Genomic DNA, 23,759 nt, shown 5'->3' on the forward strand with positions numbered 1-23,759 from the left:
AAAGGCCACTGAATACAATTCAGATTTTTAGTTTCCTGAGATACAGGAGAGAAAAACACCACCAAATAATTTTATCACAGGGTGCAGAGTCTTTCCACAATGCCATCTTGGATTCTTTCATATTTAGCACACTGGCCCTTTGGAATAAGCCCCCTGGAATAGAATCAGAATAATCCAGTGGTTTCTTTTTCCCTGCAAATTTAATGTTACATTAATAACTTCTTGTATATATGTATTGAATAAAGTACACCTGAAATTAAATCACCTTTCCTTGTTATTTTATTTCACAATGACAAACATTTAAAGGTCCATGTATTGTTCGTTATGTGTTCTTGCAGAGAATATTGAATATACAACAACCTACAAAATATATTATTAATCATTATTAAAGATAGTTTAACTGAAAACAAGGATCACTTCAAAACTGGTCATAAACTTTAGTAAAGAAAATGTGTATTTGAAATTGTGTGGACTTTCTTAAAACAAAAACAAAAACAAAAACACATTGCTATTAAGAAAACATCTTCTATAGGGATGTGGTTGAGGAAGAGACACTGAGGCACATTTCAACATTGACACAATAATGCTATTCAATAAATATAAGAATAATTCTACTGTTAGGCTCAAAGAGAGGTTCAGCCCTGCAGAGACTTACATGGGTTATGACTCAAGGGTCAGCTGAAGCAGGTGCTTGCTGCTAAGATAACAGAGGTGCCAAGATAACAGAGGTGCAACAGGTCAGAGATGCAGGAAGTGTCTTGAAAAGCTAACCTATGACTAAAAAGACACATGATTGGGTGATAACGCATTATTTTCTCCTCATTTTAATTAACAACAAGCAAAGCAAAACAAAACCTTTATGTGTACATTCATAAAAAGAGAATGTCTAACCTTCAAGAGTGGCAAATTATTTATTGAAAAGAAGGCTCCACAAAGGCCCTACACCTCTGAAACGGAGAGAATAATTTGACATGCTAATTAGAGTGCATGAGCTGCATTTTGACTACTGAATAAACATCAATCAGTTATTACCTACAGATAAATGAAGTTTATTGCATGCAGCTCTTGTACATTTCAGAGCATGTGATCTTATTTCATTGTGAATTGGCAATAACTTACTGTCTTTAAAAAGGCTCTACCTCGCTCTAAAACAATGAAATTTTTGTGGAAAAGAAAAGGAGTATCACTCCATCCAGCACATTTTTTCCAATTCTTCCTGCACAAAACCTAAAAAGTCTCAAACATTAATGTTTTCTTTTCAGAGTCCGCTGATATTTTGTCAAACTGTATTAATTCATTTTTATTTTATTACTTTTGTTTCATTTATTAGTAAATACTTCTCCTTTACATTTTTCCTAGTAATTTAAACTTCTACGCAGACTTGGAAAAAATTCGTATTTGGTATGTTCTGATCAATACTGTTTGCTCCACTCCAACTAAAATTTCCTTTTTAGTTTCATGTTGATTTCCCCAAATCTCCCGGCAAGTACCGCCTGTCTTTGGGCTAAAATTAACAGTGCTTGAATGTATTTATTCTGAGCCTTGATTTTTCTTTTTAACCATGAGCACGTTTTTGAAAAATCATGAGACGCTCCCCTGCAAAGCGACTTTGCTTTCCTTTGAGTGGCTGTACTCACTGCGTTCCGGGCTGGCGGCTGAAAGTCCTTCCTACTCAGAGCCGGCGCGATCCGCCCCTACATGCCTGCGTGGAGCCGGAGCCTGACTCATTCCCGCTACGTGCAGGGGCCGGTCTGGCCAGCCTTTACTTTCTGCGGGAACAATTTCCCACACACCGGCCGGGAGGAGAGGGGAGGGCTCCAGCACCCGTGACCCAAAGTCCCATTCCCAGGGTGCTCGCGAAGAGCGCCAATCCAGCCTTGACTTCCTGCTGGGACGTTTACCTCCCTAAGGAGGGTGGAGAGGGGAGGGCTTTAGCACCGGTGACCCAGAGGCCTTCATAGGACAGCAGGTTGGGGAACGCCTTCCTTCAGTTGCTGTCCTGGAGTGAATTGTCAGGTGGCTAATGGGGAGTCGTCAACCCTGTGTGGGTCAACCAGGAAACTAGAAGAGTTTTGTGTATTTCAAGAGGTGATTATTCAGGGAACTCTCAGCATGTCACCCTCTCTAAGTGTCACAGAGGGAGGTATTATTTGTGCAGTTTATGGATAAAACAAAAGGTTGAGGAATTTCGCACCACTGTAAAAGATTATCTCAAGTGAATTTTTCCATTTGGTATTAAGAAATTCATCTGCACCACTGATGTCAGTAACATCTCTCGTGACATCACAAGATTTCACTTGTAATCACTAACTATAGATGCAACCAAGCCATTTATCTGTACAGGCCATTTATCTGTATTTTTTTTGTTTTGTTGTGTTTTTGTAGACGGAGTCTCGCTCTGTCGTCCAAGCTGGAGTGCAGTGGCGCGATCTCGGCTCACTGCAAGCTCCGCCTCCTGGGTTCAAGCAATTCTCCTGCCTCAGCCTCCCAAGTAACTGGACTACAGGCGCCCACCACCACAACCGGCTAATTTTTTGTATTTTTAGTAGAGATGGGGTTTCACTGTGTTAGCCAGGATGGTCTGGATCTCCTGACCTTGTGATCCGCCCACCTCGGCCTCCCAAAGTACTGGGATTACAAGCGTGAGCCGCTGCTCCAGACCTGTATTTTTATCTAATATGTACTTAGTGTCACATGAGAATATATGTTCTAGGTTTCTCAAGCTTGACTGCACATAATGGCCGAGGGAAGTGGCTTTAAAAAACAAAATAAAACAAAACTAATATCTGGATCCAATACCAAAGCAATTAAAATAGAATCTCTGAGTATGTGACTCAGGAATCATTTCCTTTCAAAAGTCTTCCCGGGCTGACTGTAATGTGAAGCTAGGCTCAAGAATCATATTCTAATCAATACTTGTCAAACTGTATTGCCAGTAAGAATAACCTGAGGAATGGGTTAAAATGCAGGTTCCCAACATCTTTATTTAGATTTTGAGGAACATTGTTCTAGTTCTGTACTGTCCAATATGTAGCCACTAGCAGCATGTGGTTATTTAAAATTAAATCACAATAAAATATTTAGTAGTTCGCTTGCACTGGACACCTTTCAAGTGCTCAGTAGCCAGATATGCAGATTATAGAACATTTCTGTCATTGCAGAAAGTTCTACTGGAAAACACTGCTCTAGACTGTTAGCCATGGAAGTACAAAGGTTACCCAGATAAAATCATCTCTTCAGTCGGAAGAGATGTATACAGGCTCGCCTGTAATACCAGCACTTTGGGAGGCTGAGGCGGGGGGCTCATGAGGTCAGGCATTGGAGATCAGCTTGGCCAACATGGTGAAACCCTGTCTCTTCTAAAAATACAAAAATTAGCCGGGCGTGGTGGTGCATGCCTGTAATCCCAGCTACTTGGGAAGCTGAGGCAGGAGAATCACTTGAACCCGGAGGCGGAGGTTGCAATGAGCCAAGATAACACCACTGCTCTCTAGCCTGGACGACAGAGCAAGACTCCATCTCAAAAAAAAAGAAATCATCTCTTCATGTGGGTTCACATATACCAAAGGATGCAAACTTTAAGTTGGAAAGGGGAAGTGCAGGTTCTGTGCTAGTCTGAGTTCAAAGAAAGCTTCTCTGAGGAAGTGATATTTAACTGGAGACCATCCAGTGGTTGGTAATGGGTGTAGCATTCACAGGAAGGAGAAAACACAAGGACTGTTAAAAGATGACATTTCCTAAAAGGAAGTTCTGCCTTAAACATTAATCACATTCATAAACTATCATGTCAGCTGAGCAGATGGGAAGGCAAAATAACATTTCATTTAAAGAATTAAAGCAGCAAAACTTTTTCACTTAAGGAAGAGGATTAATTTAGCAGTTCAGAAAGATTTTGAAGAAATCAGTTCCCCTTTTCACATATGCACACTTAAGACATACACACATATACAAACTCGCTTCCAAAAATATAGGGCCTAAATCCAACCTAGAATTGTTTCACTTCATTGTCACAAGATCATGTGATTTATTCTTGCTTCAGACTCACATGAAGAAGTTAAAGCTTGTGTCAGCATTTGTTGAGAATTTCTGAAGTCTGAAAGTGAGTTGGGGGCTGAATTAGGCCTGAGAAGATTCATTAAGGGATATGCCAGGCCATTGCTTTTTACATTATGCCACAGAGCAAATCCAAACATGGATGACTCTATTCTTAAACTGAAATTTTTCTTTCAAATTGTTTCCTATACATGAATGCCTAAACATAATGGTCAGTATTGGAAGAGTCCTGGCAGACACTAGAAGATCCAGGTTCTGATTTTAGCTTCATCTGTTAGCAATATTTCTCAGGGAAACTCATTTAGTCTTTTTAAACCTCAATTTCTTAACATGTAAAATGATAATAATAAGACCTGTGCACCTCCCCCTTTTATATGGTCAGAAGAGATATATATATATATATATATATATATATATATATATATATATATATATATAAAACATTATGTATATATAACGTTATGTATATATAACATTATTACTAGAACTTCTGGTTTCTGCTCTGACATTTGAAAGGTGTGAAAGTCTCCACTCCCATCATCACAACAAGAAAAAAATGAGCAAATCAAAAATCAACAACTCTTTTTAGATCTGCAGAGAATTGATGTCATAGGACATGCCACCTCTTTGCAAACTGAACAGATAGATGAATACAGAGAATTACAGCTTATCAGGACAGCAAAAACTACTGGAGCCAGTAAAGGGTAGGGGGCCATTTATACAGTATTTGGTATATTGCTGAAGCCTGAGTGTGGACTAACTTGAGAGTTGAAAACTCGGAGACAGAGGGAATCATTCATATAGGAGCATCCACACATTAATGAGTTTTACTTTCAGAAGATAGGACAAAACTTTCCTCTCTTTTTCGGGCATGTGGGAGGAAAAAAATAACTACTTGAAATATATTCAGAAACAAAAGCCTGCCCTCAAGGTAAACTTTACCCCAGAGCTTTATCTGAATTAGAGAAAAGGCAACTAGACAGTCTGAACACCTTCTACACTTTCTTTCTCACATAAGGAGAAAAACAAAAGAAGAAACTCTTATGAAGTAAGTTCACAACTCAGGGATTTTGGACAACTAGAAAACAAAGTTTTAGATGTTGGCGAAGATACAGAGAAAAGGGAATGCATATACACTGTTGATGACGATGTAAACTAGAACAACCGTTACGGAAAACAGTATGGGGATTTCTCAAATAACTGAAAATAGAAGTACCATTCAGCCCAGCAATCCTACTATTGGGTATCTACTCCAAGGAAAAGAAATTGATATATCAATGACAATTGCACTCATATATTTATTGGGGTACTATTTACAATAGCAAAGTCATGGAGTCATCCTAAGTGTCCATCAGTAGTTGATTGGATAAAGAAAATGTGGTATATATAAACTATGGAATATTATGCGGCCATAAAAAGGAGTGAAATCATGTCCTTTGCAGCAACATGAATAGAGCTAGAGGCCATTGTCCTAAGTGAAATAACTCAGACAGAAAATAAAGTACTGCATGCTCTCGCTTATAAGTGGGAGCTAAACAATGGGTACACATGGATATAAAGGTGAAATAATAGATACTAGGGACTCCAAAACAGAGAAAGGTGGGAGAGGAGAGCAGGTTGAAAAATTATCTATTGGCTCTAATGTTTACTGTTTGGGTGATGGTTTTACTAGAAGCCAAAACCTCACCATTACAGAATATATCCATGTAGGAAACCTGCACATGTGCCTTCTGAATCTAAAAATTTTAAAAAAGAAATAATAATTAAAAAATAGAGATTTTTATCATAACATTATAGAATGTATCAACTCTCCAATATCTTATGACCACATAAATAGTGCTCTGGTATAATAACTGTGGATCACAACTAGAGAGAGTTGCAAGACACAGACTCTGCTTAAGAATGAGTCTCTAAGAAAACCCAAAAACAACAAATAGGGGAGACAAAAATAAAGATATTAGAGAAAATAGAAGCCTCCGATCCTTACAGCTACAACCACCATTAAGCACAGTCTAACTTCTGGCCTGATAAACAAAAACTAAAGGTCTACTTATCTTGTTTTCTATTATCTGATACATCATGCCTTGCTTTCAATGAACAATTATAAGGCATGCTAAAAGGCAAGAGAAAACACAGCTCTGAAAAGACAAAGCAAGCATCAGAACCAGATTCAGATATGGCAGGGATGTGGGAATTATGAGACTGGATATTTAAAATATGCTATGACTAATATGCTAAGAGATCAACCGGGAAAAGTGCAAGAACAAATGTGTAATATAAACAGAAAGATGAAAACTCAAAGAATCAAAAGGAAATGTTAGAGAACAAAAAACATTATAATAGAAATGAGAAATGCTTTTGACAACTGCAAAAGAATCAGTGAGCTTGAAGGTATGTCAATGGAAACTTCCCAAACTTAAATGGAAACAGAAAACAGAATATGAAAAAAAAAAACCCACAAAATTTCCAATAACTGTATGAAAATTACAAAGGACATAAAATACAGGTAATAGGAATACCAGAAGGAGAAGAAAGAAAGCAGCGGAAGATACATAAATAATAGATATCTAGGTATCTAATAATAGTGGACAACTTTCTAAAATGAATAACAGACATCAAACCACAGATCCAGGAAGATCAGTTAACACCAAGCAAGATAAATTTTTTAAAAAACTACATGTAGGCATATTGTATACAAATTGTGGAAAATTAAACAAAGAGAAAATATTGAAAGGAGTCAGAGGAAAAACTATCACTTTACTTATAGAGGAACAAGGATGAGAATTACATCAGACTTCTCAGAAACCATGCAAGCAAAAAGAGGGTAGAGTGAAATATTTAGAGTGTTGAAAGAAAAATCCACCAACCTAGAATTTTTTTCCTATTCTTAATTGATCGCATAGATAACTGTTCAAAATAATAATATCAGTAATATATTGGGTCATATTAGTTTATGAATAAATGAAATAAATAATTGCAATGCTTTAAGGGACAGGAGCGAGGCACGGGAATAATCTTTCATACAGTACCTGCACTAACTGTGAAATGGTATAGTGTTATTGAAAAGTGGACTTAGTTGTAAATGTGTACTGCAAACTCTAGGGCAATTTCTAAAAACATATTTTTAAGTATAATTGATATGCTAAGAGAGGATAGAAAATATAATCATATAAAATGCTCAATTAAAACTAGAAAAGGGAGCAAAAGAGGTATATTAGTCTATTTGCACACTGCTGTAAAGATACTACCTGAAGCTGAGGTTTAATTGACTCACAGCTCTGCGTGGCTGGGGAGACCTCAGGAAACTTACAATCACGGCAGAAGGCGAAGGAGAAGCAAAGGCATGTCGTACATGGCAGCAGGTGAGAAGAAGCGAAGGGAAAGAGCCCCTTATAAAACCATCAGATCTCGTGAGAACTCACTATCATGAGCACAGCATGGGGGGAAACCACCCACATGACCCAATCACCTCCTACCAAGTCCCTCTCTCAACAGGTGGGGATTATGGGGATTACAATTCCACTCAAGATTTGGGGTAGGGGCAGAGAGCCAAACCATATGAAGAGGGGAAAACAAAAAAGGGAAATAATTACAAGGGCAACAAACAGAAAACAGTATATGGGAGATATTAATCCAACTCTATCAAGAATCACTTTAAATATAAATGGCCTACCAATTAAAAGACAAAGACTGACAGAATGAATAAAATACAGGCATCAACTCTATGTTGTTTACCAGAAATCCATGTTAATTATAAAGACACAAAAGGAATGGAGAAAGATATATTTTTCTCTTCTTTTCTTTTCTTTTTTTTACCTTTGAAACAGGATCTCACTCTATCACCTGGGCTGGAGTGCAATGTCATAGTCATGGCTCACTGCAGTCTCGAACTCCCGAGCTCCAGTGATCCTCCCACCCCAGTCTCTTGAGTAGCTGGGACTGCAGGCATATGCCACCACAACAAGATAATTTTTAATTTTTTGTAGAGATGAGGTCTCACTATGTTGCCCAGGCTGGTCTTGAACTCCTGAACTCAAGAGACCCTCCTCCCTCAGCCTCCCAAAGTGCTGAGATTACAGCATGAGCCACCATGCCCAACGAGATATATTTTTCAAACACTAATCAAAGGAAAGTTAAAATAACTATTTTAACTTCAGACAAAGCAAACTTCAGAAAGGAAATTATTAGGAATAAAGAAGGCAATTACATAATGATAAAGGGGCCAACTGTCCAATAAGCCATAACAATCCTGTGTATGCACCTCACAACAGAGTGTCAAAATACATAAGGCAAAATCTGGTAAAACTGCAAGGAGAAATAGACACAAATAGACTATTGCAGTTGCGGTCTTCAATATTCCTCTATTAGTAACTGGCAAATTGAACAAGCAGAAAATCAGTAAGAATGTAATAGAGTGAATAATACTATCGCCACCTGGGTTTAATTGATGGTTATATCTCATTCAACTGCAGCAAAATACACGTTCTTCTCAACCTCGTATAGAACATTAACCTAGATACACTACATTTGCGGCCTTTCACATATGCCAGAACCTATAGAGCTACTATACAACATACAGAGTGCACTCTAATGTAAACGATGGAGTTTAGTTAATAATAATGTACCAATACTGGTTCATCAACTGTGAGAAATGTACAACTCAAATGCAGATGTTACTAATAGGGGAACTGTGAGAGAGTAGAGATGGATTATATGGGAACTCTTCTCTTATCTGCTCAATTTTTTTCATAAATCTAAAACTGCTCTGAAAATAGTATGCGAAAGTATTATAATTTTAAGTTTGTGATTATTTTATGGCAGTTAAACTATTTGCTAAGCCTAGTGAAGGAAACCAGTCCCCTAAATGATCTCATCATATTTGCACATATATTTATATATTTTATATATATCAACATATTAAATATTAAATATATTAATGCAGAATATTAATATATATTAAATATATATTTAAATACGATGAGATTAGTGATGGGGTTGGCTTACTTCACCAGGCTGAGAAATACATATATATATTTAGATATGATGAAGTAATTGATGGGGTTGATAATTGATAATTGATGATATATATTTGCCCATTTATTTAAATGTATATTTAATTCATTTGACTATGTTTTTAGCCATTCACCAAATACAAGATTACTTATAAAGTGAGAAATCTACTGTCAAGTGGCATTTTATTCTTGTCTATAGAATCAAAACCAATACCAATATTTTCCATATTTAATCTCTGAACACTTGTTTATCTTTTTATGATCTTTTAGGATGTTTAGATTTGGGAACTTTAAAAAAATCTAGGCTACTTACTCTCCTTCCTCCAGTTGCTAAATGATCCTATAGACTGAATGTATCTGCTCCTCGTTTTGAGGATCTCTGTGTATAATGAGAAATGATGACTGGTGAAGGCAGAAAAAAAACCTGCTGACTCATTGGATAACATAATCAACCACTTTATTGTTTAAAATAACCCTTCCTCTGTTTTTTGGAAATGGAGAAGGAATCCATTTAACACATAATTTTCAAGTAGAATTTTATTATATCATAGAAGCAAACAAAAATTTCCAAGAATAATCTGAAATTAGGAAAAATGTGCCAGTTTACTAAGAAATAACGATGCTGTGTTGAAATGTTTCTCTCCTGATTCAAAGTATATTTTCCATGTAAAATGTTTTACAGTAAGAATACCCCAGGCTAGGCACAGTGGCTCACGCCTGTAATCCCAGCACTTTGGGAGGCTGAGGTGGGTAGATCACTTGAGGTCAGGAGTTCAAGATCAGCCTGACCAACATGGTGAAACCCCACGTCTACTAAAAATACAAAAAATTAGCCAGATGCGGTGGCGGCGCCTGTAATCCCAGCTACTCGGGAGGCTGAGGCAGGAGAATCACTTGAAACTGGGAGGTGAGCTGAGATTGAGCCACTGCACTCCAGCCTGGGTGACAAAGCGATACTCTGTCTCAAAAAAGCAAAAAAAAAAAAAAAAAAAAAAAGCAAAAAAAAAGCATACCCCAATAAATAATAAAAATATTATCTTTGTTGATTTTAAAAGGAGAGTTCACAAAAATTAAAGATTTATTCCTTGAAAAGTTTATAATTCTGTAATTATAATAAACTGAATCAAAGATAACTATAATAATCTATTGTGAGTTTAAGAAAACGCTAGTATACTTACTTATATTTGTATTTATAATCTACTTAATTTCATAAAGTCTTTGAAGCAATATAGAATAAAAACAATAAAATAATATGAACAAAGGGAAAAACCTAGGAAATTAAGAAAGTCAAGATGAAACCAAACAGAGTTTAGATGCCAAGAACACATAGTTACTATAGAGGATTTTCAATTTTGGTCTGAGTTTCACAAGAGAAAAGGCAAACAGTGGGTTAGGTTAGCTTCCTATTTAACTGCTATTTTTGTGAGACAGTTCTTCAGGAAAGAAAAGGTTTTTCTAGTAGTAAATTTTAGAACTGGCTAAAGTGGTGGTAGATCTAAAGATAAAGATAAATCAAAAGATTTATCTCTGAGGCATTTTTGAAGGTACTATTACACTCTTATACTCTTAACACTGGTGTATTCATTTGACAAATTTCATGGAGTATCTACTGTAAAACAGACACTCTTTTAGACATTGGGAACAGACAAAAACCCCTGCACCAACTTAACTTACATCTAAGAAAGGGAAACCAGATAATAGATGACATATATGGTATATGAAATAGTGATATGTCCTAAGGAAAAAAAAAATTAAGGAGCCAGGAAGACTAGAGACTCTGTGTGTGTGTGTGTGTGTGTGTGTGTGTGTGTGAGTGTGTGTGTGGGTGTGTGGGTGTGAAGGTTGGGGGTACTGCATTTTAGGAAAGGAAGTCCTCACTGAGAGGGAGACATTTGAGTGAAGGCCTGGAGGAGGGAGTGGGAGTTGGGAGAGTGTGTCCAGTACAGAGGCCCTGAGGCAGATTTGAGGAAGGGCAAAGAAGTCACTGTAGCTGGGGTTGAGGTGGTAAGAAGGAGAGGGGTAGAAAATGGAGTTAGAGAGATAATGGGGGATGGGAAGAATGTGAGGGGCCTCATGGGCCTTATGGACTTTGGATATTTCTCTGGGAGAAATGGTGAACCTCTGAAGTGTTTTGATCACAGGAGCTGTATTAGTCATTTGTTACTGGGTAATAAATATAGCCATCCAAAATGTAGTGGCTTAAAAGAACACTAAACATGTATTATCTCTCATAGTTTCTGGGGATCAGTAATGTGGGAGCAGTTCAAGCAGGGCTTCCTACTCAGGGTTTCTCATCAAGTTGCAGTCAGAGCTGGGCTAGGGCTCTGGCCACCTGAAAAGGTGGTTGAGTCGAGAGGATCCACGTCCCAGGTGGTTTACTCACATGACTGACGAATTGGCTATAGTTGATGTTGGGAGATCTCAGGCCTTCTTGACATGGGCCTCACCACAGGACTGCTTGTCTCATGGAATGTTACTGCCTTTCCACAGAGTGAGAAATCCAAGAAGGGGGCAGTGTCCTTGCCCTCTGTGACCTAGCATCTGAAGTCACACATCATCCCTTCTGCAGTGTTCTATTAGTCACACGGTTCATCCCTGATTTTAGAGTGTAAGCAGATGGCATCATGGTGTGGATACCAGGAGGGTGGGGATCACTGGGAGCCATCCTGGAAGCTGACTCAGGCAGAAGAAAGGAGATAATTACTGGAACAATGTCTCCTCATAGGCATGAGTACATAGAATTTAGTGCAAAAGGAGAGGAAATAGCCTTTGTTAGGGACACAGAGGAGCATTTGATAGTAACAGTATAGAGGTGCAGTTAGAGGAAGGTAGGAAGATCTTATAGTAGGAGCTTGTGCACATTCTCGTCTAATTTTTTCTGTTTCTCTGTGAAATAGGAAACAAGGTCTTAGGTCAAGAGTGAGGATTGGGAAGAAGGTGTTTGCTAGACATTCATCAGTATTTCAAGTTTTTCAGTATCTTTTAAGTGATGCAGTGCTCATTGCCACTAACCCTTGTTTGGTCATATTATAAAGGAGGAAAAAAAGTTCTATTTTTTGATCATTGTTCTATTGTAAGAAGCACAGCCCGAGCTTTAGTAAAGTGAAAAAGCCCCAACTCTGTGTATATATATATTTTTCATTTTAAGGACAGTAATTTTTTCTTTTTGATTTCAAGAACTTTCTATGTTTACAGCATAGAAAGTTTTACGCTATAAGCATCTTTTGGTGCAATTAGACAACTTTGTTACTTCTGCTGATAGAATAGAGTAAAATACAGATAATAACATTTGCTTAAAGGAGACATTTTAAAAAATAAGACATGGTTTGTCTTAGCCCGATCAGCCTAAAACCACCATGGACAACCTGTAAACAAACCAATCGAGTTTACTGACTCATTGCAGTGTGGGGACTGCACAACAGAGCAACTGTGAGGTATCTCATCAAACAAAGGAAAATATAGAGTTAACATAGGATTTTGCTGAAGAGTGAAATTTAGGTGTGATGTAAATGAGGTGATGTTCTATGGGCTCTAAGCAAGTATGGTTGTGTATAAAAGGGGTCAACCTCAGCTCTGTACTGTGAAATGGACCTATGGTCCTTGTCTTCGTCCATTTTGTGTTGCTATAAAGGAATATTTGAGGCTGGGCAATCTCTAAGGAAAAGAGGTTTATTTGGCTCTCTGTTCTGCGGGCTGTACAAGAAGCATGGCACCAGCATCTGCTCCTGGCGAGAGGCTCAGGCTGCTTCCACTCATGGTAGAAGGTGAGGCGAGGTGTTGTATGCTGAGATCATATGGTGAGAGAGGAAGCAAGGAGGGAGGAGGGGGGTTCCAAGCTCTGTTTAACAACCAGCTCTCTTGAGAACGAATAAAGTAAGAACTCACTCACTGCTCCCTACCCCAGGGAGGGCATTAATCTATTCATGAGGCATCCACCCTGATAACCCAAATACCTATCATTAGGCTCCACCTCCAACACATTGGTTTGGAGGAGACAAACATTCAAACCATAGCAGTCCTGTTTTCTTGGAAATGAAGTTAAAAAAGATGACAAATGTTGTGTCCTGAGACCCATTCTTTGACGCTTTGCACAGGGGCTGTAAATCAAGGCTTCACTGATCACAATGACTTAACTCCTCCAGATAAGACTGAGATGTTTCATTCTTATTGCAATAATTTTAAACAGCAATGCATCTGATAGTCTATGATTTCAGAGAATAAAATTTCTCAGTAAGTAAGCAGTAGTCCCTCTAAGAACTGGGTTTTTAGGGCATTTTATGACTGCAATATGTATTTGGGAAAAATACTGTTTTCTGATAAATTTGCACCTAGCTTAATGGGCAGCTCTGGTTCTAGACTCACAAATGTTAGGGATATTGCTTTCTTGGTCCAAGTAATTTTCTCAGACTATAGTCTATAACTTACTATGATTCTGAACATTGATGAATAAGTCACTGTCACTTCCTAGGTAATCTGAGTCAAGACATATAAAGAGTTTGTATTTCATATTTTAAATTTATAATACAAGGTGGTTGGAAGAAGTCTTCAATAGAATATGTATATAGAACTAGACAGTTTTTAAATATTAGTGACTAAATTACAGTGCCTCCCACAGCATGTTTACTGGAATTCAGCATCCAAGTGTCCCACAATCAGGTTTGCCAGTTTCCAATAGGGAGCCTCAAGGTGCTCAGACTCCAACTGTGGCATCTTCAAAGCTTTTCTTTCTGGTTCTAGCTTGCTCTGGCTAACAACCACTATCATCAAAGCTGTCTGAGGAAGACCTCCTGTTGCTGCGACTGACGGGACTCTTGGTGGAAGCCCTATTCCTATGTGCCCACGGCTGCAGCTCCCCAAGGGAGCAGGACATTGTTGGATTCTCTAAGAAGCTCAGAGGAAGTCACTTCTCACTGTGGTGCCATATGGGACTTGAAGTCGTTCTACTCATACTCTGTTTTTCAGTAAAGCTGCTTTTGCCTCTGTCTTCTGTGCCATGTCTCCTGCAATGAATTCCCAAAACTTAAAGCAAACAAAACCAATACCCAAAGCAAAAAAAAAATAAAAAAATTAAAAATAAATAAATAAATAAACCGAACAAATCAACTAATAAAAAAAAAAAGAAGAAATGAAGTCAACATTCTTTGAGATCCAGCTCTGATTCTACCTTACACAATGATCAAACCACAACACTTAACTTCAGCCCACAGGTTACCGCAATTTTGTCAAAAACAAAAGTGCCTTGAGATTATATAGTTAAAGACCTCATCTGTTGATTTTCTTAAAAAGAAAACAGGAGACAGCTTGTCCAGGTAATTCAAAATCTCTATCTTAGAGAGCAAAAACTGCTCATAGGGTTACATTTAAATAAAAGTTTCTACTTGATTTTACTCATCAACAATTTTAAAACTCTTGAGTCCAATCTTAGCCAGGACATCCTTTTGCATAAGTAATCTTACAAATCTTACAAATTGCCCCCTCTCCCTCAGTGAATGCACATGGCCATTTCTACCTTGCCTGTTGACACAGCTGTGTGATTTTCTTAAGCAGTGTTCCCCAGTCAGTAGATTCACAGGGTGAGAGTTGGCGTAATACCTGTGATGAAAAGACAGAGGAGAAAGCTCATTGAAGGTGCTGATGAGAGTATCATTGATGAGATTCATCAAGGGCCCTAATAGGGCTGGAGAAATAAGTAAGAAAAAAAGAAGGTACTGATGGAAAAGGCTTCTAAAGAAAGACTTCTCAATGATATATAATAACACTAACCATAACTACTAATAATTATTGAGCCTTTATTTGGGAAGGCACTGCAAAAAGAGCCTTATCTGCATTATCTTGTTCAATTCTTAGAACAGCTTGCTGAGTTACATACTATTATTTCCTCCATTTTATGAATGAGGATTCTGAGTCTCAAAGAGTAACTTCCTCAGATCCATGTGGCTAAAAAGTGGTACTGCTAGTTCTTAAACCAAATTTTCTCTGATTTCAGTGCTTGTGTTATTAGTTCTTAATATGCTTTCCAAAATATTGTGAGATATGCACCTTATTCTGAAACTTTTAATTAGATCTGAAATACACATGCAAATAATTATCTACAGAAGGTGAAAACTGTAACGTGTCTTTTTACACGCACTTTCAAAAACTATCTAAGCCTGCTTCCTCCACTACCCCTTCTCTCTCTCTCTCTTTTTTGTTTCTAGCTCCTGAGTCCTCTCATTTTGACTCTCTTCCCATTATTCTTCCACTTTTCAGGTGGATGACCCATTTTCAAACTTATCCTGATTTTTACCTTTAGGATTTTACCTGGATATTTTTCAATTTCATGAACCAAAATCACCAGTAAGATACAGCTTAACAATTGCCAAATATTAACAATTGTAAGAAAAAATCAGATATGCTTGAAAAAATTAGCAAGCATAAGCTATGAATTGATATGGGAAGTTTACTAGTGAAAACATAATAAAAATTTGACCCACATGAGGGTCAAAGATTTAACACAGGTAACACATCCAACATGAGGATAAAATGTAGTTTTGTTAGTTTTGTCATAGTTGATTTGTTCTTTCTCTACACCTGCTGGTAAGAAGAAAAAATATTAACTTTGATTTAAAGCTTAGTTTGAACTGTTAATTTAGGCGGAAGCTTTATCAAAAGTCTGCCTTGGCAAAAAGTAAAACACAAACAATGCTCAGTTATTACACAGCCCTCCAACCCCCGAGTTCTCTCCCTCAGGTGGTGTCCCTCTGTCTGAGGGAAGGGTTGGGGCTTACAGAACATTATGAACATAGATGAGTCAGAGTCCTAAGATGTTAGATGCTGTGTCTCATAAATACTCTAGTTTCCAGGACAATGACCCATCTAATTTCTGCCTTGTCTGCTGGCATTTGTGGCTAAAGTGTAACTCTCGCCTTTTGCTCTTATTACTGTATAGAAACTGTCAAAATCACCAATGGCAGCCAGTTTGCTAAATCCAATGGTTAATTCTCTGTCATTATTTGTGTCACTCTTCAGCAGCATCTGTCACAATTGATTTTTCCTTTCTCTTTCATGTTTTGCATTCACATGGCTGCTAGAACACCATATTATCTTGGTTACTCTCCTTTACTCTCAAAGCTTCTTCATTAGTCTCCTTGGATGGCTCTTCCTTTTATTCCTAACCTTTTAATTTTGGAGTTCCCAGATCACTCTTCTGAAATCCAGTCCCATATATCTAATCTCTTACTCAGTATCTCCACTTGGATGTCTGAGAGACAACTCGAACTTACTCCAAACCTGCCTTAGACGTATCTTCCCTTTCTCAGTTGCAATGCTACAGGTTCTCAGACCAAAAATCTTGGGGTCCTTAGGCTCTGCTAGTCCATAGCTTTGTCTCTTCCCTCATAGGGGAGAAACATAGATCAGGATTTTTTTTTTGTCCTAAGGTCTTGCCTCTGTGATTCACAACCCGTTCTCTTAATTGACAATGTCCACTGTATTACAGGGCATAATCATTTCACGTGTGCAAAGTTGTTTTGAAAACTAGAGACCTAGGTAAATTTGGGGTAAAGCCATATACGGAATTTGAAATTTATAATCTGAAATAATCTCTTTGATCAAAATCAGCCAAATGCATAAATTGTCTCTTGCAGGCTTGAGTAATAATTTCAACTGGTCACATTTCCTTGACCTCCTTTTGACCCTCCAGGGGTCTCAAATTCAACATGTTTAAAATACCATCTTTCCTACAAGAGGCTCTTATAGCTATATTTGCCTTTCTTCTGGAAATAGAACCTCTGTTCTTAGAACAGTTTCTCTTCCTGGTCTAATTTTACAGCTTCCATGAGCATTGCCATTTTCTTACATGAGCCCACCACCCCGGCTCCCATTTGATTGGTTCAGGAATGTCAACCTGGCCCAAGCTAAGCCAATCATAGTATTTTAAGACCCTAGTTACAATTGGTTGATCCATTATGTGACATAAGGTGGGTCAGTTACAATCCTTCCTTAGAATGTTTGAACTTGGAAGCACAGAAAATGAAAGGCAGTTCCCTTCAGAGATGAAACCTATCAGAAGTAAAACTTGGCATTTGTTTATGATCACATTTGCAACTACAAGAAGGAGAACAGTCTGCAGTGAGAAAGAATAAACTGACATCCAGAGAGAGGTACAAATGAAAGGTAGAGAACTAGATTCTGGTGATGTTCCAGTGGCTAGATCTAGTTTTTCCTGGGGCCCAATAGGCTATCCTTTCAACAGGTATTAATGAAGAATCTTGTACTTTATATTATGGATACCCTTGCTAACTATACTAAGAAGGAAAAAAGTATTCATTTTCTTATCTAATTGGGAAGGACATCAAAGTAGCTAACATAATCAAATAGCTGCAGTAACCAGGTCTCTATTTATGCTTCTGGCACTTCAGGACTGCTAGCTTTCTCTTTTTATATATCTCCCATTTCTGCTTATTTTAGCTTTTGCATCAGTCTCAACTGGACTTCATGCAGTTATGTTTTTTCTAGGGCACTGAGGAAGATGGCTGCAAGCTGCTCCAGTGTCTTTTCATCCCTCCTAAACGATGACCCCAAAGACAAACACTCTAAGGGAAGTCTAATGAAGCCTCCTGATTGGTGTAGCTCAGGTCTCATGACCACCTTTGAACCAATCACTCTGGCTAGACCCAGCTCATACGCTACTTCTGTGTCTGTGGATAGGTCAGAGTCAGATAGAGCTTTGCAGAAAACATGGGGAGAGGAGGATACAGTTACTATAAAGCATATTATAATACATTCTGAGAAGACAACACTATAGCTACCACAGTCCACTATACCATTGTTTGTTGGTTTAATTCTTTCTTGGATTCAGTGCAGCAATAAAAGCCATTTTTTGCTAAGGCAGCTGGGTTTTCTCTCATTTGCAATCAAGAGTCCTGATGAACATACATTTTCCCATTTCTCTTTTTCTTCTTACATTCCTATCTCCCTGAATGACACTGCTTACTGAATCATTCTAGTTAAAAATATGGGAATCCTCCTCAAGTTTTCTCTATCTTTCACTTTCCACAGTCAAAAATGGGGGAATTATTCTTAATTTCTGCCTATTCCTTCTATATTAATAGATATCCATATCCAGATATCCTGCTATGTCAGTTCTAACTCTAAAATAGCTCTATAATCAGCCTCACTATTCCATTCCTATTGGCACAACCATTGTTCACACCCTCATCATCTTTTGCATGATGTGCCCCTTAATTAGTTCACTTACTTTCAGTCTTGCTTATTTGCATTCTATCTTCCACACTACTGTAAAAGTAAATCATCATGTTATTTCCCTGAATGGTATTTTCTCTTGACATCCATTGCCTTTAGAATAAACCTAAAAAATTTCTTGGTGATGTGTACAGGACCCTTTCTGAATTTTTGTTAAGCATGCTTAACTTCTCTCTTGGTGTTTAGGTCTCAGCATCAGTTCTCACCTATGTATCCCACCTATGTATGTCACTGCTGTGTCATCTTCATCCCATTCTTTTCAGTCAGTGCTGTTCTGACCCTAAACTCTACTCTCATCATTAGGTGTCCTTTATTTGCTCTTGGGACTCCTTGATATCCTGAATCCTTCTGCCTTTGGTACTTACCAGGTTCCCAAACCTTATATTATACATAAATCACTTATGGAGCTTTTCCTTGACCTATCCTGGACACACTGCATTGGAAACATTTTAAAAATTTCCTCCTGGATCAGGTGTTTTGTAGGAGCAGTCATTTAGTAAACACTTGAGTGTTTCTGCTACTGCCTGATATTGGAGTTCTCAAATGCTTCCTTTCATCACTGATTGGAGCAATAAAATTCATTTTTGCACCTTTACCTACTTCTGAGACTTCTTCTGATTGGTTGACCTGACTTTAAAATCTCTTCAGATTCCATTATAGTCATCTCTGCTCCCTACCCTCATGACATTAACGCAGAATCGGCTATTTCAATCATTTCGCTCTCCTGTAGTTATGCAGCCCCTCCATTATTCCATCTCTTTGAATTTGTTCTGTCTATACTTTCTTTATCATACATAATTAAAACTCTAGTTCAAGCCTAAATTATTTTTCCCAGCTACCTTGGCTATGTCTCCAACTATAAATTCTCCTTCTCACTTGAGAGCCCTGACATACCATTTCTAGATATTAACCAGGGCTTTAAAATCATTGTAGTGGCTCCAGTCATTGGCACACTACAGCAGAGGGCAGATAGCATGCACCTTTTCCAACGTCCATTTTCAATAACATCATGGCAGTTGTGTAAAATCGGCTATGGTGTGAATATTTACGCCACCCAAATCAGCAAATACTCAGCAAATGCTAGTTTTTTTTTCCCCCTGGAGGGCTAGTTGTTAATGCATTTACCAGCGTATCACTAGCTTCAGTGGACGACCAAGCTGTGGGACCCCTGATGCCAGCCTGGAGTACCTGATATAACACTACAGCTAAGAAGTATACACCATGGACTAATATCAGCTGAAAGCAAAAGTGGACTGAGCCTGGACAGGTGGGTTGTCAGTAGTCTCTAGACCTTAAAAAGTCTAAAAGTAAACTCCTAGTTCTGCTCCAAATCTGTTCTACTCATGTACTGATTCATCTCAATTACTGGCAACAGCATTCACTGGGAACTTGCACAAATCATTTAGGGAATCTGTGCATCAAGTTTGGGCCCACTAGTAGCATGTATCTCATAGGTTGTTTTGAGGATTAAATGAATTGTGATTGGTAAAGTGCTTAGAATTGTGTCTGGCACAATCATGATTTCCGGAAATACTATGTAAGTTTTAAAATATTTGCTCAGACCCAAACCTTTAGAGTCAGCTTTGCCTCCATCATTTCTCTCATACCCCATATCCAATCTGTCAGAAAATCCTTTTCCCTCAATTTTCAAAATATATATCTGGGTCTGACCTCATCTTGCTACTTCTACTGTGACAACTTGGATCAAGCCTCCATCATGTCAATCTGAATTGTTGTGCTGGATTTCCTACTTTCACTCTTGCTCCCTCTGCTGTTGATTTCTAACATAACAACCAGAATGATCCCTATTCATTATTTTTAGACCATGTCCACTCCTCAGCTGAAAAACCTCTAAAGCAGGGGCTTCCAATCTTTTGGCTTCCCTGGGTCACAGTGGAAGAAGAAGAATTGTCTTGGATCACACATAAAATATACTAACACTAACAATAGCTGATGAGCTAAAAAAAATTGCAGAAAAATCTCATAATGTTTTAGAAAGTTTACGAATTTGTGTGAAGCTGTGCTGAAATCCATCCTGGGCCACAGGTTGGACAAGCTTGCTCTAATGGTTTCCCACTTTTCTAAAAGTAATAGCCAAAGTCCTTCCAAAGGCTTACAAGGCTTTGGCCCAGCTCTGAGCTTTCCTCTGACGTCATCTTTTATAATACTGCTTCACTCAGATCTAGTCCTCCTGGAATTCTACCGCGGAGTGAGTGAGGGGAGTGTTGTGGGATTGTCAAAACAAGAATGAGTGAGAAAGCAAGAATGGGCACAGTGAGGGCAAGTGGTGCAGGGTGGGGTGTATGGTTTAAGTGGTACAGATCAAAAAGGAAGAGTCCACGTAGGAGCAGTTCAAGAATTTTGTCCAAAACAAAACAAGTGAAGACAAGATCTATACCCAGCCACTTGGAAATAGGCCTAGTATGAAGAAGGCAAGAGAGCAACTCCAAGTGCCTGGCCTAGATCTTGCCAACCTTGAATATCCTTGAGTCCTAAAATTAGGCCAAATGTGGTCTGGCTTTGTTGTAGTGGTAATTGGTGTTAGGAAGCCTGTGCATGTTTTGACAGAAAAAATATTTCTAAACCTGGTGGTATGTGGAACCAACTCCTGTAATAACACTGACCTGATTTTCTCCTAGAAAAGTGATGGGATGGCTCCTATAACTATAACTGAAAGTTCCTTGGGAAAAGCTGGGATGTGGCTGACATGAAGGCAAGCAAAAATTAAAAAAAAAAAAAAAAAAAAAAAAAAAAAAAAAAAAAAAAGGAGCAGCCAGGACAGCTGGGAGAATCGGCTGTGATCTAGTTCAAGGATAATCTTCCTTTTATTCAGAGACCACGAACACATAGACCAAGAGCAGATATACTGATTGTTATCTTTTAAAATACAGTCTTGACAGGGCCATATTGTAAACCAAACAATCAGATAATAAAAAATGAAACAAAACCAAAAAGAAGACTTTTGTTTGCCCAGTTTAAAACATTGTACTGGTAAAAATCTACTGCAACAAAATCTACTGGGTAGGATCCCAACTTACAGCCCAGCCTCATCAACTGCCTCGTCCCTTTTTCTGATACTGATCTCAGTTTATGAATCCTTTTCCAGTCTGTACACGTACCTTTCCAGCTTTGTTTCTGGCATATTAGCTCATTGCTACCTGCTTGTTTCTAGGATTCAATACTGCTTCTATGATTACTTGGCTGTAGCTCTTCTACTCATTAGATCTGTTTTGCTGTGGGCATAGTTGGCCTTAGTATTATAACCTTCTCCGATCCCAACTCCCCTGGCCCCTTTGTCATCTGTATCTGCCTTATCCTGGCTTCTTCTAGACCATGTCCTTGGGTTAACAGGCTACCCTCAGAGATACACAGGCTACTCTATGCAAACATCTCATGACATGATAGAAAATTTCATCATAGCACATCCAGCCACCAAATAAAATATTCCAGCATGCTGACAAGGTTAAAGGTTGTTCTATTTAAATTTGTCCTAGCTGAGATTTTAGGACCTGGTCCTAGACCCTCCTGTAACTAGACCCTCTTTTGAATCATTTCCATAAAGGCCTGATGAAGGTGATAAAATATTTGGTGATGAATCCTTTATACTTATACGTAATTGATGCTGTTCGTTTACTACAGAGTTGCCCATGTAGCCAATATACATTTCCCCCAGCTGCTGAAAGTGTGGAAGCTGAGGCCTAGACCAGACTTTCTCCAAAGGGTCTCCCTTGGCTGACAGAGCGACCTCATCCAGAGATGCTTGGGAAGTTACTCCCTCCCCCTACCTCCATTCTACCTGGATTAGACTTCAAATCCAGTTTTTTTGTAGAGGGTGGAGTTGAGGGAAACGAGGCTTCTTCTCACATAATCACCATATAGGGCTCTCTGAGAAACGCTACTAGTCTGTGACTTGGTGCTGTATGAGTGGTGCCAATTAAAATTATTCTTCCTCCCACCTTTAAATAAAAACTACCTTGTGACTTCACATTTTTAGTGAATTCAAGCATTAAAACCTTTCTCTTACACTGATTAGGGCATTATTTCCAGATGAGAGCTCTGATACATCTTTTTGGACAAGTTGTCAAATCCATGCATCATCAAGTATGCTTTACTCCAGTGATGACTTGCATCTTTTTCAGGCAATAGATCTTCACACGTATAAAATACAGGTACGAGAGAGTGTGTTAGTTCCTCTCATCAAATTGCATTGATGTGAGGCTTTAGAAAGAGGCACTGGATTCTGTTTCCATGACAACCGCTTCACTGCTCAAGGGGAAAACAGGACAGTGATTGAAATCTGTGTTAATGGCAGCTCTAAAAATAATCGGCAATGTATTGAAATCAAATGAAAGAGCCAGGAAGCAATTAATAAAAATTGTAACCGTGGAGAGTGAGATTATTACAGTTATAATATTCTTTAAGAATTATAGAAATGGCTGGTGACAAAAATAGTTTTGGGGAGAATCAATTATTATTTTGTTTGTCCATTCTTTCAGGTGGCTGTCGATATTCATTATACGCCAGCCATAGATTAGGACCTGAAGATAAAGGGGTGAATCAACAGTGTCTCCATCTTCCAGGACCTCATGGTTTTATCTTCTAGGATCTCACAGTTTTATAAAAAGAGAATCCACCGTGATTATGATGGACATTTTGTTTGCATACACAACGTTTAACCATTTTCCCACTGCGTAGCAGCCAGGAGATTACATATTTGTGTGGGATCAATTCCATAGCTAAGTCCAGGGACAATTCGAAATCATTTAGTATAGTTATTGGTTCTTCGGTGAGCATGCAACCAAGGCATAAACCTATATGACACTCTTTTATTAAGACTGGCTTCTGCACAAAGCTCAGAAATGTTGAGCGTCGATGGGATGCTTATAATCTTTTTTACTTAAACATAAAAGAGGGGGCATGTAAGGTCTGTTGCTTCAGGCAGCTACTTTGTGATTAGGGGAAAATCAGCCTGAGGATGAAACCAGCCCTTGGACAAGGGCAATGCCAGGAGAATCACAGAGAAACACAGCTAGACCTGATTGAACTGCAGGAAACTACTCTACCTCTATATGTTCTAGAGATCACAGCCCACCAAATTTCTTTTTGTGGATGCTTGAGTTGGGTTTTCATGTTTTTTTCACCTGAAAATAAAAAAAAAGCATACAGCTAATAACAAATGTCAATGTCATGAAATAAGTGTAATATTGCAAATAAGCAGAGGTAACTATTGAATGTACAGGGAGAGAATAAATCAGAGGGAGAAAGAGGAGGTAACAATGAACTCAATCTCAGAGAAAGGAGAGCAGAGAAGATCATGAAGCATCTTATACTGTGAAGGTAGAAAATTCGGCTTTGTTGTCAGCATAGTTCCTGACTGTCCAACTATCTAGGACTGCCGATCAATGGCAAAATGGGCCTATCTTAGCCCAAGCTCTATGCAGAGGTGGGTGT

General features: G+C 38.4%; 1 protein-coding gene and 1 long non-coding RNA gene across 16 annotated transcripts in view; one reads left to right on the forward strand and one right to left on the reverse strand.

The window, feature by feature from the left end:
* Positions 1-23,759, reverse strand: part of TMEM144 (transmembrane protein 144) — a 90,844-nt gene that overhangs the window by 51,169 nt on the left and 15,916 nt on the right. For 5 of the 15 annotated variants that reach the window (XM_050789871.1, XM_050789868.1, XM_050789872.1 and 2 more), the window contains 2 exons: positions 14,575-14,657; positions 656-777 (listed from right to left, as the gene is read on the reverse strand). The gene's annotated coding sequence lies outside the window, so the exon portion shown is untranslated. Of the gene's footprint in view, positions 1-655; positions 778-1,637; positions 3,401-11,448; positions 11,579-14,574; positions 14,658-23,371; positions 23,450-23,759 lie in introns of those variants that run through there. The other 10 variants (XM_050789873.1, XM_050789875.1, XM_050789878.1 and 7 more) reach the window with 10 other exon arrangements.
* Positions 11,578-14,047, forward strand: LOC126954314 (uncharacterized). The gene is made up of 2 exons (XR_007725581.1): positions 11,578-12,829; positions 13,803-14,047. It is a non-coding gene; the product is annotated as an uncharacterized LOC126954314 (long non-coding RNA).

The sequence above is a fragment of the Macaca thibetana genome, chromosome 5 (assembly GCF_024542745.1).
Source record: "Macaca thibetana thibetana isolate TM-01 chromosome 5, ASM2454274v1, whole genome shotgun sequence".
NCBI classification, from domain to species: Eukaryota; Metazoa; Chordata; class Mammalia; order Primates; family Cercopithecidae; genus Macaca; species Macaca thibetana.